The 13,904-nt window shown below is 35.8% G+C and overlaps 1 protein-coding gene across 1 annotated transcript in view; it reads right to left on the reverse strand.

Moving 5' to 3' along the window:
- px (MAP7 domain-containing protein plexus) overlaps positions 1-12,119 on the reverse strand; it is a 157,274-nt gene extending 145,155 nt beyond the window's left edge. The window contains exon 1 of the mRNA XM_088269254.1: positions 11,786-12,119. The gene's annotated coding sequence lies outside the window, so the exon portion shown is untranslated. The remainder of the gene's footprint in view (positions 1-11,785) is intronic.
- Positions 12,120-13,904: the final 1,785 nt, after the last annotated feature.

Genomic DNA, 13,904 nt, shown 5'->3' on the forward strand with positions numbered 1-13,904 from the left:
AATATATTAAAATGCAATTCCATCACGAAGTGCCAGTGGATAATAAAAATCTATTAGAAACGTATTTTACTGCAGTCAACATTTTCTTTATTTCAATGTGATGGCTATTCCGTACAAAAATTACATCTTTGCATTTTTTACACTCATTACAATATATTGTTTATCTTTATATTGTTTTTTTAAATAAAGTTTTGTCCTGACATTTCTTGGTTGAACTGCATTTTATAGAATAAAATAACAACTATGAAATTTTTTCCACTTGAATTTTATTTGACCAGCAACCGGGTTTCCTCATAACTGACACCACCAGTCCGATGATGTCGGTTACGACGAAACCCGGTTGCTGGTCAAATAAAATTCATGTGGAAAAAATTACATAGTCGCTATTTTATTCTGGCTACGCTTGGATGGCTTGACTCTGGCCAATATCTGTACTTTAGACACGTTGTGCGTGGCAACGAGGATAGCCTGGAACGACTTGTTGTGATCGGTAGCCTGGAGGGAAAGAGAGGGTGAGGAAGATCCCCACACGATGGACCGATCAAATGAAGGCAGCAGCAGGCACTTCAATGGTTGATGCGCTACGTGCAGCGCAGTCAAGGGATAACTGGAGAAGAGTCATTGCTTCTGCAAGGGTCACAACCCTCAGCAATGAGGAATAAGATGGAGAAGAAGATTTTATTATGAAAAATAATGGGCTTGCCTTACTGGTAAGCCCTGGGCACGCCACTGCTTCCAAGTTTAAAATCCTTTGGGATTTTTTTCAGGGCAAAATTAAGCTAGTAAGATATCAAATACTCAATGATCACAGTTTTGTAAAAATATGCACTTGGTCACTTTCTCCTGTATGACTACGATATAGACGTTATAACTGAGCGCCTCGGCGCCTGTCATTGTTGAGTCATTTCGCGAAATTGAGATAATCGGACGCATCCACAACGTCCGCGGGTGGCATCCGCGTCCGCAATTACAGGGCGGTTGTAAATGGAAAGGGTGCATCGCGTGTTTGACACGATAAAAACATGACAATGCAGCTCCAATTGAAAGAGGATTTCCCAATAGTGATTTTGCATTACGTGTATTTAAATAATGATATAACTACACACGGTGCAAACACTCCGGTGGGTATATATTCCAGGTGCGTGCCTTCCATATAGGCATAAAAGCAGTGCCTATCCTAACTTACCCGTGTTACATACAAAAACGAAACCAGTACTAAAATACTAAAAAAAAAATATTTAATTAATTTTATACATCGCTCACTCCTTTCAAGAACGTCATAAAAAAATCGTCAATTTTCAGCTGTGCATGTTTTCAGAATGCCCAGGAAATATACTCAATCCCAGCAAAAGCGGCTTATTTTTAACTTAAAAAATACCCGCTACAGGGCAGAAAGTGATGTTTTCGCTTTATGAAGAAAAGGTATTGTTTAATTATTTTTTTAAATATACTAAATATTTTTCAAATGGAGAAAGAACCTTAAGGTTTAACTAAAAAGATCTTTTGCACAATAAAAAGTTCAATAAGTGGCTCGATATTTATTTTTAATGCATTGTATTATATTTTTAAACTTTAAAAACGTTCTCCTGAAAACTCAAGTTTTTTTTATTTATGACGTTCTTGAAAGGAGTGAGCAATATGTTAATATTTTTAAAAAAAAAACCAAAAACAATAATTTTCATAAAAATAAATTGTATTACCAACAAACATAACTAACAAGTGTAAGTCCCTCTCCAAGCACAAGAGCTCAGTCTCTTTATTGGAGAGAGCTGCGTTTTTAATTTTAAGATTGTAAGTATAAATGTTTGGAAAATTAATTAAAATTATAAAAGGCGAGGAGTGTATGTCAGGACAGAAGAGTGTGGCGTTCCATCCTTTCTGAATAACCCTGCGGGGAAACGGCGTGATGGTAGTAGTAGTAGTAGTAGTATAAAAATACTTTTGTAACCATATTAAATAAAAAAATAATAAAAAATAAAACCTTCCCTATCTTACTAAATAGTACCGGTTAACCTTACTACCTAGAAAATGCATAGAAGTTCAAGTGAAAACAGCGATCCATGGAAAGATCCATGCTTGGTTTAAGTCTGATGGATAAAATAAAAAATGAAGATACCATGAAAAGAACCATAGTAGAGGATATCATGGTTCGCGTGGCTAAACTCAAATGGCAATGGGCAGGACATATTGCAAGACAGGACCCCACAAGATGGACGCCAAAAAAATTATGATGGAGACCATGAGAGAATACATCATTTTGCCGCACTGAGAGATCGCATTACGACTGCATTCAGTCTACGTTCATCCTCCTTTGGCCAAATTCATGCTTCACATCCATACATTATGTTTGAAACCAGAACTACATTATGCACTGCCAGTTAAGCCTTCACTGAAAAATTGAATAAAAAATTTACATTTTGAGTGTGTCCAAATACTTGTTTACAAAATCTGGATTATCTCCAATTACAGGAGTTATTTTCAATAAAAAGTTTCTTTTCATCTCACCAATAGATGTCTCTAGTGAAGTTCTAGTGATTCAAGAATAATGTTTCAAAATTGGTTCATATACTTCCAAGAATTTGAGTAGTGTGGTTCTTGAAATGTATAAACTCATGCCTCTAGCGAGATAGCTAGTGTTTTTGCCTAGAATTTTCACTCATGAATTACATGAAATTATTGTAACTTTAAACATAAAGAGTAAATCCACTCACAAGTAGGCATAGGCTATGAAACTTATAAAGTTGAAGCCTGAGTAGGGACATGATAAACGGTGTTGCATAAGCCGTAGTTAGATTTCAGAGTCACTTGGACGTTTGGTAATTCAAAAAAAAAAAGTAGTGTGGTTGTCAGTAATGGGTAGAATTGGTGAATGTTACGCGTGTGTAAAGTGAACACTTAAACCAGCCTATGACGGTCGTCAGCCCAGTAAATGCCCAGACTTCCATATTCTTCTTCATCATTGATGAAATGTCAAAAAATAATATGAAGAAAAAAAAACTAAAAACCTTTTTCTTTAAATTCCGATAAATTAAAACTCAGCCACGTCCACTCCGCATTGCCTTAACACTGACGACCGCTAATCCAACCAGCAAAGAAAATTTCGCAAAAACAAAAGTGATTACGTCAGCGAATACGTAGTACCGGCCGCAACGCCAGCTGTTGCGGCTGTCGTCACTCGATCTAACATTGAAAAAATACGGTGGGACCTCGACTTACGTACATAATTCGTTCTTAAGGCCCAGTATTCGATAAGCCGCCAATTGATTTTCTCTAAATTCAGGTAACTTTAATAAAAAATCTTTAAATTCTTTTTTTTTCTTAAAACACCGCTTTTGTAATGATAAAATAAAAAAATTTCTTTGGAAAAATCATATAGTTTTTTTTTCTACAAAAGAATTATATGCTTTTGAAAAGAAAAGAGTTATTGAAATGTAAGGAGTAAAAAAAATATATAAAAATATTTTTCCATGTATATTCTAAAACATTGTTCCGCCGCGTGTGTGCCGCGGCACACTGGTACACCGTGGTGATTAGTTGGTGTGCCGCGGAAAAAGTCAAGTTTTGTGAAAATAACACAATTGCTCCAAATTTTGATCGCCTGTGCTCAGTTAACTAGGCTCACATTTCGCATTAAACATAATATGTTAAATATGTTACCATAATATGGTAAATATGCTCCTCTGAAATTTCTTAATTTGGTAGGTGTACCTTGAATAGAAAAAGTTTGCGGAACACTGTTCTAAAAAAGCAAAAAAAAATCCAATATACATTCTTAAAAAATCAATGTGACTGCTCCGGTAGAATTAAATCTGTTTTTGCGAATATCCCCTTAATAAATAAATATAATTAAATACTATATTTTTTTAAATATTTCGTCCGCAAACCGAGACGTTTCTCCGTTCAATTAAACATTCGTAACTCGAGGTGTTCGCAGCTCGAGGTTCCGCAATAATTGGCCGTCATTAATCCGGAGTGCGGTGTCTCGTCTCGTCCCGTCCGGGAAGCGGAATTATCCGGTAAGGCACGCCCGCGCACCGGTTCCGTTCGGCCAGCAGTCAGCATTTGCGGCCGGATTGAATGACTTTTAATTGCTCGGAAAATGACTGCTGGATTGTGCACGTACAGCGTCCCCCAAAGGGTGGGCCGCGACCGCGGCAAAAGCGAGACGGTCGATAAAACTCCGTCACGAAACTCTAATAAAAACAAGTGAATACTGTTGTATCTTGACTTGGTGAATGTAAATAATCGAATCGAACGACACGCTCCATCAGCGACTAATAACCGGTCAACATAAATAATCTAGGAGCGCTATATTTCCCTTATAGTAGGGACTGAACGGAGCCATTTGGTCGTAACGTAACACGTTACGATCGAGCATTCGTATAGTCAGTACACCGAGCCGAGCGCTCCATCCATAGTTTCGGATGCTCGCTGATGCTCGCCGCGAGCGATGTTACGACGTTACGTTACAACGAAATGCTCCGGTCAGTCTCCACCATTATAACAACTCGGCTACAAAGCATGGATTTTTAAAAATGTATTGTATAGTACGATTTCAATCTTTAAGTAGTTATCCGATTGCTTTGAAATTCTGGCACAACGCTGTATTCAAATACGCGCGTGTTTTATATACAAACCAATATTTATGGTAATAAATAATACCATTATTCATAACATATAAAAACATTAATGACATTATAATCTGTTAAAGGCGAAAAAAAGTTGCTTTTTAGCCCTTATCCGCACCCCATGGTGCATAGGGCACTGTATCGTAGCAACCCAGTGTAATCTTGATCGTTAATTGCATGAAGGCAAGGCGATCAGCCCTGCGGTTCTTGTACCAGTCCAGGGTGATGTTAAATAAATATGAGAGTGAAAGCCACCCATATTTATTTTGACCCCCCTGGGAATCGAACCCGGGACCTCCACAGCACGGTAGCCAAACGCGCTGACCCCTACACTACAGAGGTGGACAAAAAAGTGAAAGTTCAATGAAATTTATTTTATAAAAAAATCGAAAAAATTTTGAGGAACACTGGTACACTGAATACATCATAATAATTATTATCGAATGTAACGAGACAAGCCGCGTACAGACTTGCCGCTACTTTATTTCGTAATATATGATCAGATTGTGCTCAGGCTGCCTGAGAATCATCCAATACACACGATATAATTGGCCATAATGAATCGATGACTATCGATTGGAATTAAACAACCCTATATTCATAGCATTTTTTGACATCTCATCAAAGATGAAGAAGAATATGGAAGTCTGGGCATTTACTGGGCTGACGACCGTCATAGGCTGGTTAAGCGATCACTTTACACACGTGCAATATTCACCATTCTACCCATTATTGACAACTACACTACTCAAATTCTTGGATGTTCTATATTTCACTCACTCCTTTCAACAACGTCATATATCAAAAATCGACAATTTTCAGTTGTGCGTGTTTTCGGAATGCGCAAAAATGTACTATACCCCAGCAAAAGCGGCATTTTTAACTTAATATTTACCCGCTACAGGGCAGAAAGAGTTTTTTTTGCATTTTGAAGAAAATGTATTGTTCAATTATTTTTTTCAAATACACTAAATATTTTTCAAATGGAGAAAAAATATTCAGATTTTACCTAAAAAGATCTGGTGCACAGTAAAAAGTTCAATAAGTGGCTTGATATTTATTTTTAATAAATTTTAATTTATTTTTAAACTTTAAAAACGATCTCCTGAAAAATCAAGTTTTTTTTTATAAATGACGTTGTTGAAAGGAGTGAGCGATATATGAACCAATTACGAAACATTGTTCTTGAATCACTAGAACTTCACTTTTGGTGAGATAAAAAGAAGCTTTTTATTGAGCAGAAACTATTTTATTAGTATGTGAGGTCCGAATCCTGGATTATAATCACATACATGAGAATATGCTATATCATGCTATACTCATAGCATTAACGTCATACTTCGACCGGCTCACCTGTAGTATTCTTAAGGGCGTTAAGGTCCAGCATTCGTTAAGTCGAAACATAATTTTCTCTCAACCTATGTAACATTTTACGTAATAGATTTTTTCGTAAAACACGGTTTTTGTATTGAAAAAAATAAGTTTTTCTTCGAAATAATTATATGGTTTTGAAAAGAAAAAAAGTATTTCAAAGGTAAGGAGTTAAGAACAAATTATAAAAATGTATTAAAAGTATTCTAAGAAACAATAGTCCGCCTCCGTAGTGTAATGGTCAGCACGCTCGGCTACCGTTCTGGAGGTCCCGGGTTCGATTCCCAAGGGGGGTAAAATAAATATAAGTGATTTTTTCACTGTAATATTTATTCAAAATTACCATGGACTGGTACCTGAAGCGGAGGGCTGATCACCTTTCCTTCATGTATCAACGATCAAGATAACACTGCGTTTATGACACAGTGCCCTATGCACCATTGGGGTGCGGATAAGGGTTTTATTATTATTATTATTATTAAGAAACAAAACCAAAAAAAATGTATTCATTTAAAAATCTCGGGCGTGAAATGACGTCCGGCTCTCAGCGCAGCCGGACGCTTAAGGAATTATATTATTGGGGGGGGTAAGGCCTTAAAATGTTTCGATACGATTTTCGAAAAAATAACCCTCGTAATCGTCGATTTGAACTATTCATAATAAAACGACAAGAAGTCGTGAAAAATCCCCAGTTTCATTGAATTGAGATTAGGAAAATTGCAAAATCGTTTCAGAATAGAGAGTCTTGAAGAGTCGTGAAATATGTCCACATCGCGGAAGGTCAATGATTCACCTTTGTCAATGATTCACCACTGCGGGCTTCACCAGTGATACCAGTGTCAAATTGGTCCTAGCCAACGAATGTTATAAAGTCTTCCAATTGGTGTTGACGAAACCACTTTGTGGTTAAAATCTATCCATTTTTAATTTAAGTTTTACTTGGTAAATACCGGTGTTTGAAAATGATGCGGAATGCATCGAAACATGTGTCATAATGGATTTTAAGACATAGTGGTATTTACCGAGTAAAACTTAAATTAAAAATAAAATCAGGAATATTTAAACACGTGTATACATTGATTGTCTGTTCGAGATGTTTATCCACGAGAAGAAAATGTTTTCATAGAAGTACTTGGCGAAGAAGAAAATTGAATAAAAATTGCAATAGAAATTAATGGTGTGAACAAAAATTAGCTATGAATATGACAGTGTTTTATTCGTTTGGTATAAATTCAAAAAGCCATCCATCTCTACTTTGATTTGGTATAATTTCCAACTAGAATCTCACCCCAGGTTTGGTGTTATGTCACACAGGCATACCGGCCAAGGTTTGGTGTGATGTCACATATACATCTTAGCCCAAGTTTGGTGTAATATCGCACACACATCTCACCCCAAGTTTGGTGTAATATCACTCGGACATCTCTGGCCAGGCTTAGTGTACACATACATTTCAGCGTAAGTTTGGAGTAATGCCACACACATCTTACCCCAAGTTTGGTGTGATGTCACACAGGCTTGGTGCAATGTCACACAGGCATACCAGCCAAGGCTTGGTGCGATGTAACACAGACAACTTACCGCAGGTTTGGTGTAATGTCACACAGGCTTCTCAGGCCAAATTGGGAGAATATCGCACATTTCACCCCCAGGTTTGGTGCATTGTCACACAGACATCCAGCCCCGTTTTGGTGAAATGTCACACAGGCATCTCTACTCGAGTTCGGTATAATTTCACACGCGCATTTGTACTCCGGTATGGTATAACGACACACGGACAACATTACTCTCGGCTTAATATAATTTCACGTTGGCAAATTTAAAATTACTATTGAATGGACTTGGCGTGCATCTGTGTAAACAAACTGTCAATAAAACACATCGTCATTCGTTGGCCTCCTTTATTATTGTTTATGTTTGCACATGGAACATACACAAAGCTGTTTCGAAATAAAATTAAAATAATAAAGTAGGCGTTTATAGGTATAAATAATTATTGCACATTCGTTTGAAATAATGCAACTTTAATGCACGTACTGCCACTACTTTCATCACGCCGTTTCCCCGCAGGGGTGGGCAGAGAGGGTGGAACGCCACACTCTTCTGTCCTGACATCCACTCCTCGGTTCCATCACATCCATGTATCTAGACATACATGTCCTCCAGACTTTTGACACCGCCAGATTTTAGGTTCTGATTGATCTGATCGTGCCGAGTCTTTTTCGGCAATCCTCGTTCTGTTCTCCCGCTCAAATTCGCCACGTATATGTTCGTAGTCATTCTCTTACTATCCATTCGCTCCACATGCCCATACCACTTTAAAGAACTCTTCCTAATCTTTTCAATTATAGTGGAGTGTGTGGTATCGTAAGGGAAGGGTAATTAACTATAATCTGGCTATGAGTATTTCAATGTTTTACAATTATTACATAAACCCTGATGATGACAAGGTTCTTTCGAAACCGGTTGGATAAAGTGTACCAATAGAAAGTGGTTAAAACAAAGTTGTTTTATTTTATAAAGTTTTCAACTATCCCTTGTTCAGCCTCACACTCCTTTCTTATATCTTCGTTTTTAATTATTATTTTAACAGCGTTCACTCATCTTTCTTACTTCTTTTGCCGGGTTATGACAAAATTCATGACAATATGTTTTAAACAAAATAAAGACAATCCCAACGTTCTGCAGAGGTAGGAAAGGAGGGTAGAGCTCCGTATCACTATATTTTTGCATTTTTGTCCGCCTCCATAGTGTAATGGTCAGCACGTTCGGCTACCGTTCTGGAGGTCCCGGGTTCGATTCCCAAGGGGGGTAAAATAAATATAAGTGATTTTTTCACTGTAATATTTATTCAATATTACCCTGGACTGGTACCTGAAGCGGAAGGCTGATCACCTTTCCTTCATGTGTAAAAGATCAAGATAACACTGCGTTTATGTGACGCAGTGCCCTATGCACCATTGGGGTGCGGGTAAGGGTTTTAATAATTTATTTTATTAAACTAGGCTTTACTTTTACCATTTACATATTTATATTTCGTGGACAGAAATGCCACCATAATAATTGGACCGAATTCCAAATTATCGGAATCTTCCATTCGAATAATTAAAATTAAACTTTATGAAATAAAAAAACTTTGTTTTAACCATTTATTATTGGTACACTTTATCCAACCGGTTTCGACAAGAACCTTGTCATCATCAGGGTTTATGTACTAAATTCTAAAACATTGAAATACTCATAGTTAGATTAACCTAACTATGAGTATTTAAATGTATGAATTTGGTACATACACCCTGATGATGACAAGATTCTTGTCGAAACCGGTTGGATAAAGTGTACAAATAAAAAGTGGTTAAAATAAAGTTGGTTTATTTTATAAACTTTATAAAATGTGCCACAAAGTATCTGCGAAAAAAATTCAACAAATTTAAATTAAACTTATGATACTTACAATCTAAAATACATGTCATCTTTAAAAAATAAATTACCGCTATTACGCCTTCAAAATAGGCACTTTTTTTTTTTTTAACTTAAATTACTTACGTTTTATACTATTACATATATAAACACAGTATTTGAATAAACCCACAATAAAATTATTATTTATAAACGGCAGATAAAAAGGTCGTAAAATATTTAATGTGATTTTTTCCCGCAAAAGGACGTCATATTAACGATAGAAGTCAGTTTGTATCCTCGTCTGACACAAAATATAGCAATAATTTGCTAATAAATTCTAGAACATTATTATAATTTGATACCTTTTGCGCAATGTTGCATTTTAACTCAATAATATCGCCGTGCGAGCCAAAATACGCGTCGTCCTTACATAAAGTAAAAACATAGAATATTTCATTTAAGTGTGTGTACAGTATCGAACAGATTAATTGAATCAAAACTTTTTTTTCGTATTTTCAACACCCTCTAGAAAAAATGTTTTGGGGTGTTTCTCGTATTATGGACCAGGGCTGCTTCTTTCAGTGACTGAGATGATGAATAGCGAGAAGTATCACCTAATTCTACTGGAAAAGATACTACCAGAGATACAAAAACGAAGGTCAAATGGTAATGGAATATTTCAGCAGGATTTAACCCCCTGTCACAAATCTATAAAAAAAAGTTTTTCACACAAAAACAATGAACTGTGTTGGACTGGTCAAGAATTTTTCCAGACATAAACCTAATTGAAAATCTATCGACAATCTGTAAGAATCGGCTCTCCAAAATTGATTGCACTACGGTGGAAGAGCTCATTTTCTCCATAATTCAGGTATGGTTTCGAGACGAAAAAATTGCATCCACGTGCCAAAACCTTATATTATATATGCCAGGAAGAGTAAAATCTTTGATTGAGCCCAAATTAGATCATATAAAATATTAATTTGTGATATAACTAATAAACAAAAGATTTTACAAAACTTTTTACGAGAATACAACAGCAAAAAGTTTTGTTTCAATTAATCTGTTCGATGCTGTACGTTATGTTGCATTTTCGCAAGAGATAATAAAGAACGATTTTTAGAAAAAAATATTGAACTTCCCCCTCGATAAAATTTAGAGTAATTTGCTCTAGACCCCACTAAATCCCGTTCTTGGGGTAAGACTTGTTAAAATTTACTAAAATAATTAATAATTTAACAATAAGTCAACCTTTTATTAGATGACAGAAATAATGAGATATTTTAACAAATAAATGAAATTGCCTGATAATAAATTTATTGAAAAACATAGCAAAACTACTTTTTAGTGCTTATTCAAAAGTCTTATATTGCGCATTTATAAATTCGATGACGAACTCAAATTCTTTTTTAAAATTTATAGGTAACTACTTATTTTTCGGCAATTTCGTTTTTCAGAAATTATTTTGCTTATTCAACAGCCTTATATTGCACATTTCAAAATTCGATGACGAATTCAAATTCTTGTTTTAAATTTATGGGTACGTACTTATTTTTCGGCAGTATCGTTTTTCAGAAATTATTATTGCTTATTCTACAGCCTTATATTGCACATTTTTAAATTCGATGAACTGAAATTCTTTTTTGAATTTATGGGTACGTACTTATTTTTCGGCAGTTTCGTTTTTTAGAAATTATTTTGCTTGTTCAACAGCCTTATATTCCACATTTAAAAATTCTATGACGGACCGAAATTCTTTTTTGAATTTATGGTTACGTTTATATTTTTCGGCAGTTTCGCTTGTCACCGGTGGCCGAGAATCGGGTTGTTGAAACTCGTATTTGGTGCAAAAGGCCGAATTTATAATAACGTACAGGTGTAATATAACATATTTAACAGTAAATACCTGCATCACGCTTATTTTGACACCGCAGTATCTTCGTACAAATCGATTTCTTTTATGTCAACGAGTCGAAATGTCAGATGCGGTAAATGGCTGAATTTCCCCAGCAGAGTCTTACGCATTCGCGATGCTAGTTCCTTCAGCAGCGAGACGAGGAAAACTGTTTACATAAGCCGGGACGAACGTTATGAAATAAAAGTCCGTATACGAGTCGATCGTATGGGAAGCAAGGAGACATTGTTTATTTAAGCAAACACCCGACACCGTTACATACATTATATTTGGATATAAAATAGCTGTAGTGTATTCGGTAATTTACATAGCGAGCTGACTTTGCGTTTTGTCCGGGGGAATTATGAAAACAGATTGTACATAAATGGGTTAGCATTTTAATCGTGACGAAATCTCGACGGATGTCCCGAGCTATCGGGTCCGCTGTAGGTGGAAGAAGTCAAACATGTCATAGATAAAAAGTACTCACGACTAGAGAAGTAATATCATGCGACGAACGACATTTTACACATTACACTTGGAAATTCACACCATTACGCACAATTTTCTTATCTCAGATTAGACTTGGCAAATGCCATTCCGTAAATTGTCTATTCAGATCTCACAATATTCGCACTAAAACTCCACTTTAAACTATCACTCGCTTCGATTCGAGAAGTCACACGGACCCGGAACGATATTACAAAAACTACCAATCACAAAATGTCCGGAAAGTTCGGTTAATTTGACAGGTTTTCAAACTAAAATCACTTTCCCCGTTCCGCAGCGACATAACTCGGCGGCCATCTTGATTGGATGTGCATGTATTTTCATTATGCTACTATAGCGGGCTAGTGCGCCGCTCTAGCGGCATTCGACGGAAATATTGTTCAATTTCTAACAAAAAACATTGCCATTACAAGAAAAATTTAAGCAAGTAGGAATAAGTAAAGTCAGTATTTTAAATATAGTATTCGGGGAGAGTTGTTAAACTTTTATTTAAATATAAGTTTAGAATTTATTGAAAAATAAATATTAAAAAATTTCCAATTGGTTATTACCCTTAAATGCCAAGTTCAATTTTTTAAATAAAATTTTGACAAAAAGAAAAACTGTCATTAAAATTTTTGGTACTTTGTAGTTTTTCTAATATTTTCTTCATAGTCGTAATCTCCTGGGTACCTGAAGCGAGTGCATTTTTCGTCTTCATTTATTCTAGTTCTAGACTAAGTTGATAATAACGTTGAAAATGCACCTTATAACCATTTAGTCAATTTCTCCATTTTTCAACAGTGGTGACATGCGGAATTTAAATTTTACAAAAGATCGATTTATCATTTATTGTTACGGAAATAATTTGAGCCGGATTGTAGTCGTGTGCGAAATGTCGCGGATTCTTGACCTCACTCTACAACAACTTTATTCCTATTTTCAATAACTGGCCACTTAGGCCTTAAACTTAGGTTCCACGCATTCGGAAAACGCAAACGGAAAATGACATATATTGGCTACATAGGTTTTTTTTCTTTACATGATACGCTGTTACATTTCAAAAACGTTCAAAGGACATGCCTTGCAAACATGCCCTTATAAAAATCATTTGGCACCTTTATTGATTGTTATTTATTGATTTTTGCTTGTATTTCAACATATCTCAAAAGTTTTCTTCAAATATTATTAGACATTTTACTAAAAACAATTGTTTCCTGCTTAATTTAATTTTTTACCATTTAATCATCATTAAATCATTGAAATTTAATAGAAAACATAAAAGTATGTATGTGAAATAATTCGAGAAGGATCTAGCATAAATTTAAAAATAAAGGGCCTTTGCTAAAAAAAATATAATTCAAATCAACCATAGATGGTACCGAGAACTCACACACGAAACGAAATAAGAATTATGATATGTATACGAGTTCATAAAGGCGGGGACTGACCGGAGCATTTCGTCTTAATGTCCCTCGCGGCGAGCATCCGACTATGGATGGAGTGCTCGGCTCGCTGTACTGACTACGAATGCTCGCATCGCAACGTGTTACGTTACGACCAAATGGCTCTGGTCAGTCCCCACCATAAAATTTGAGGAGTGTAGTTGTCAAGGTGGAATGGTGAATGTTACACATGATTTTCAATTTCAATTTCAATTTATTCAATTTCAATTTTTTCAATTTATTCAACAAAAAAATAATATATACATAACAAACAATATTCAAGGCGTATGTATCAAAAGTAAGCAAGAAGACTTAAAGGTGTAGAAGAATCCCGCTTCGGAAAACTCCTTCGGACACATGGAACAGATCAATACCCAATGTGATATTGTTCAACATAGCGGTAGCTCTTCCTACAGGCATAACCATCGGCAGGTTGGTCCTGTGTATAGGAATGTGAAACAATCTATGCCGACGCTGTCTTAGCTAACTATCGGGAACATACAGACCAATGCTCCGGATAATTTCAGGATGATCACTTAAACCAGCCTATGTCGGGTCGTAAGCTCTATAAATACCCAGACTTCCAAATTCTTCTTCATCTATGTTGAGATATCAAATGTAAAATAGGAGTAGTTCAGCAATTTAGAGGTAGGTGTAGAAATAAAAAGACATGTA

This window comes from Brachycentrus maculatus, unplaced genomic scaffold, assembly GCF_059751285.1.
Source record: "Brachycentrus maculatus isolate JH-2025_06_01 unplaced genomic scaffold, ASM5975128v1 h1tg000343l, whole genome shotgun sequence".
In the NCBI taxonomy this organism is placed as follows: domain Eukaryota; kingdom Metazoa; phylum Arthropoda; class Insecta; order Trichoptera; family Brachycentridae; genus Brachycentrus; species Brachycentrus maculatus.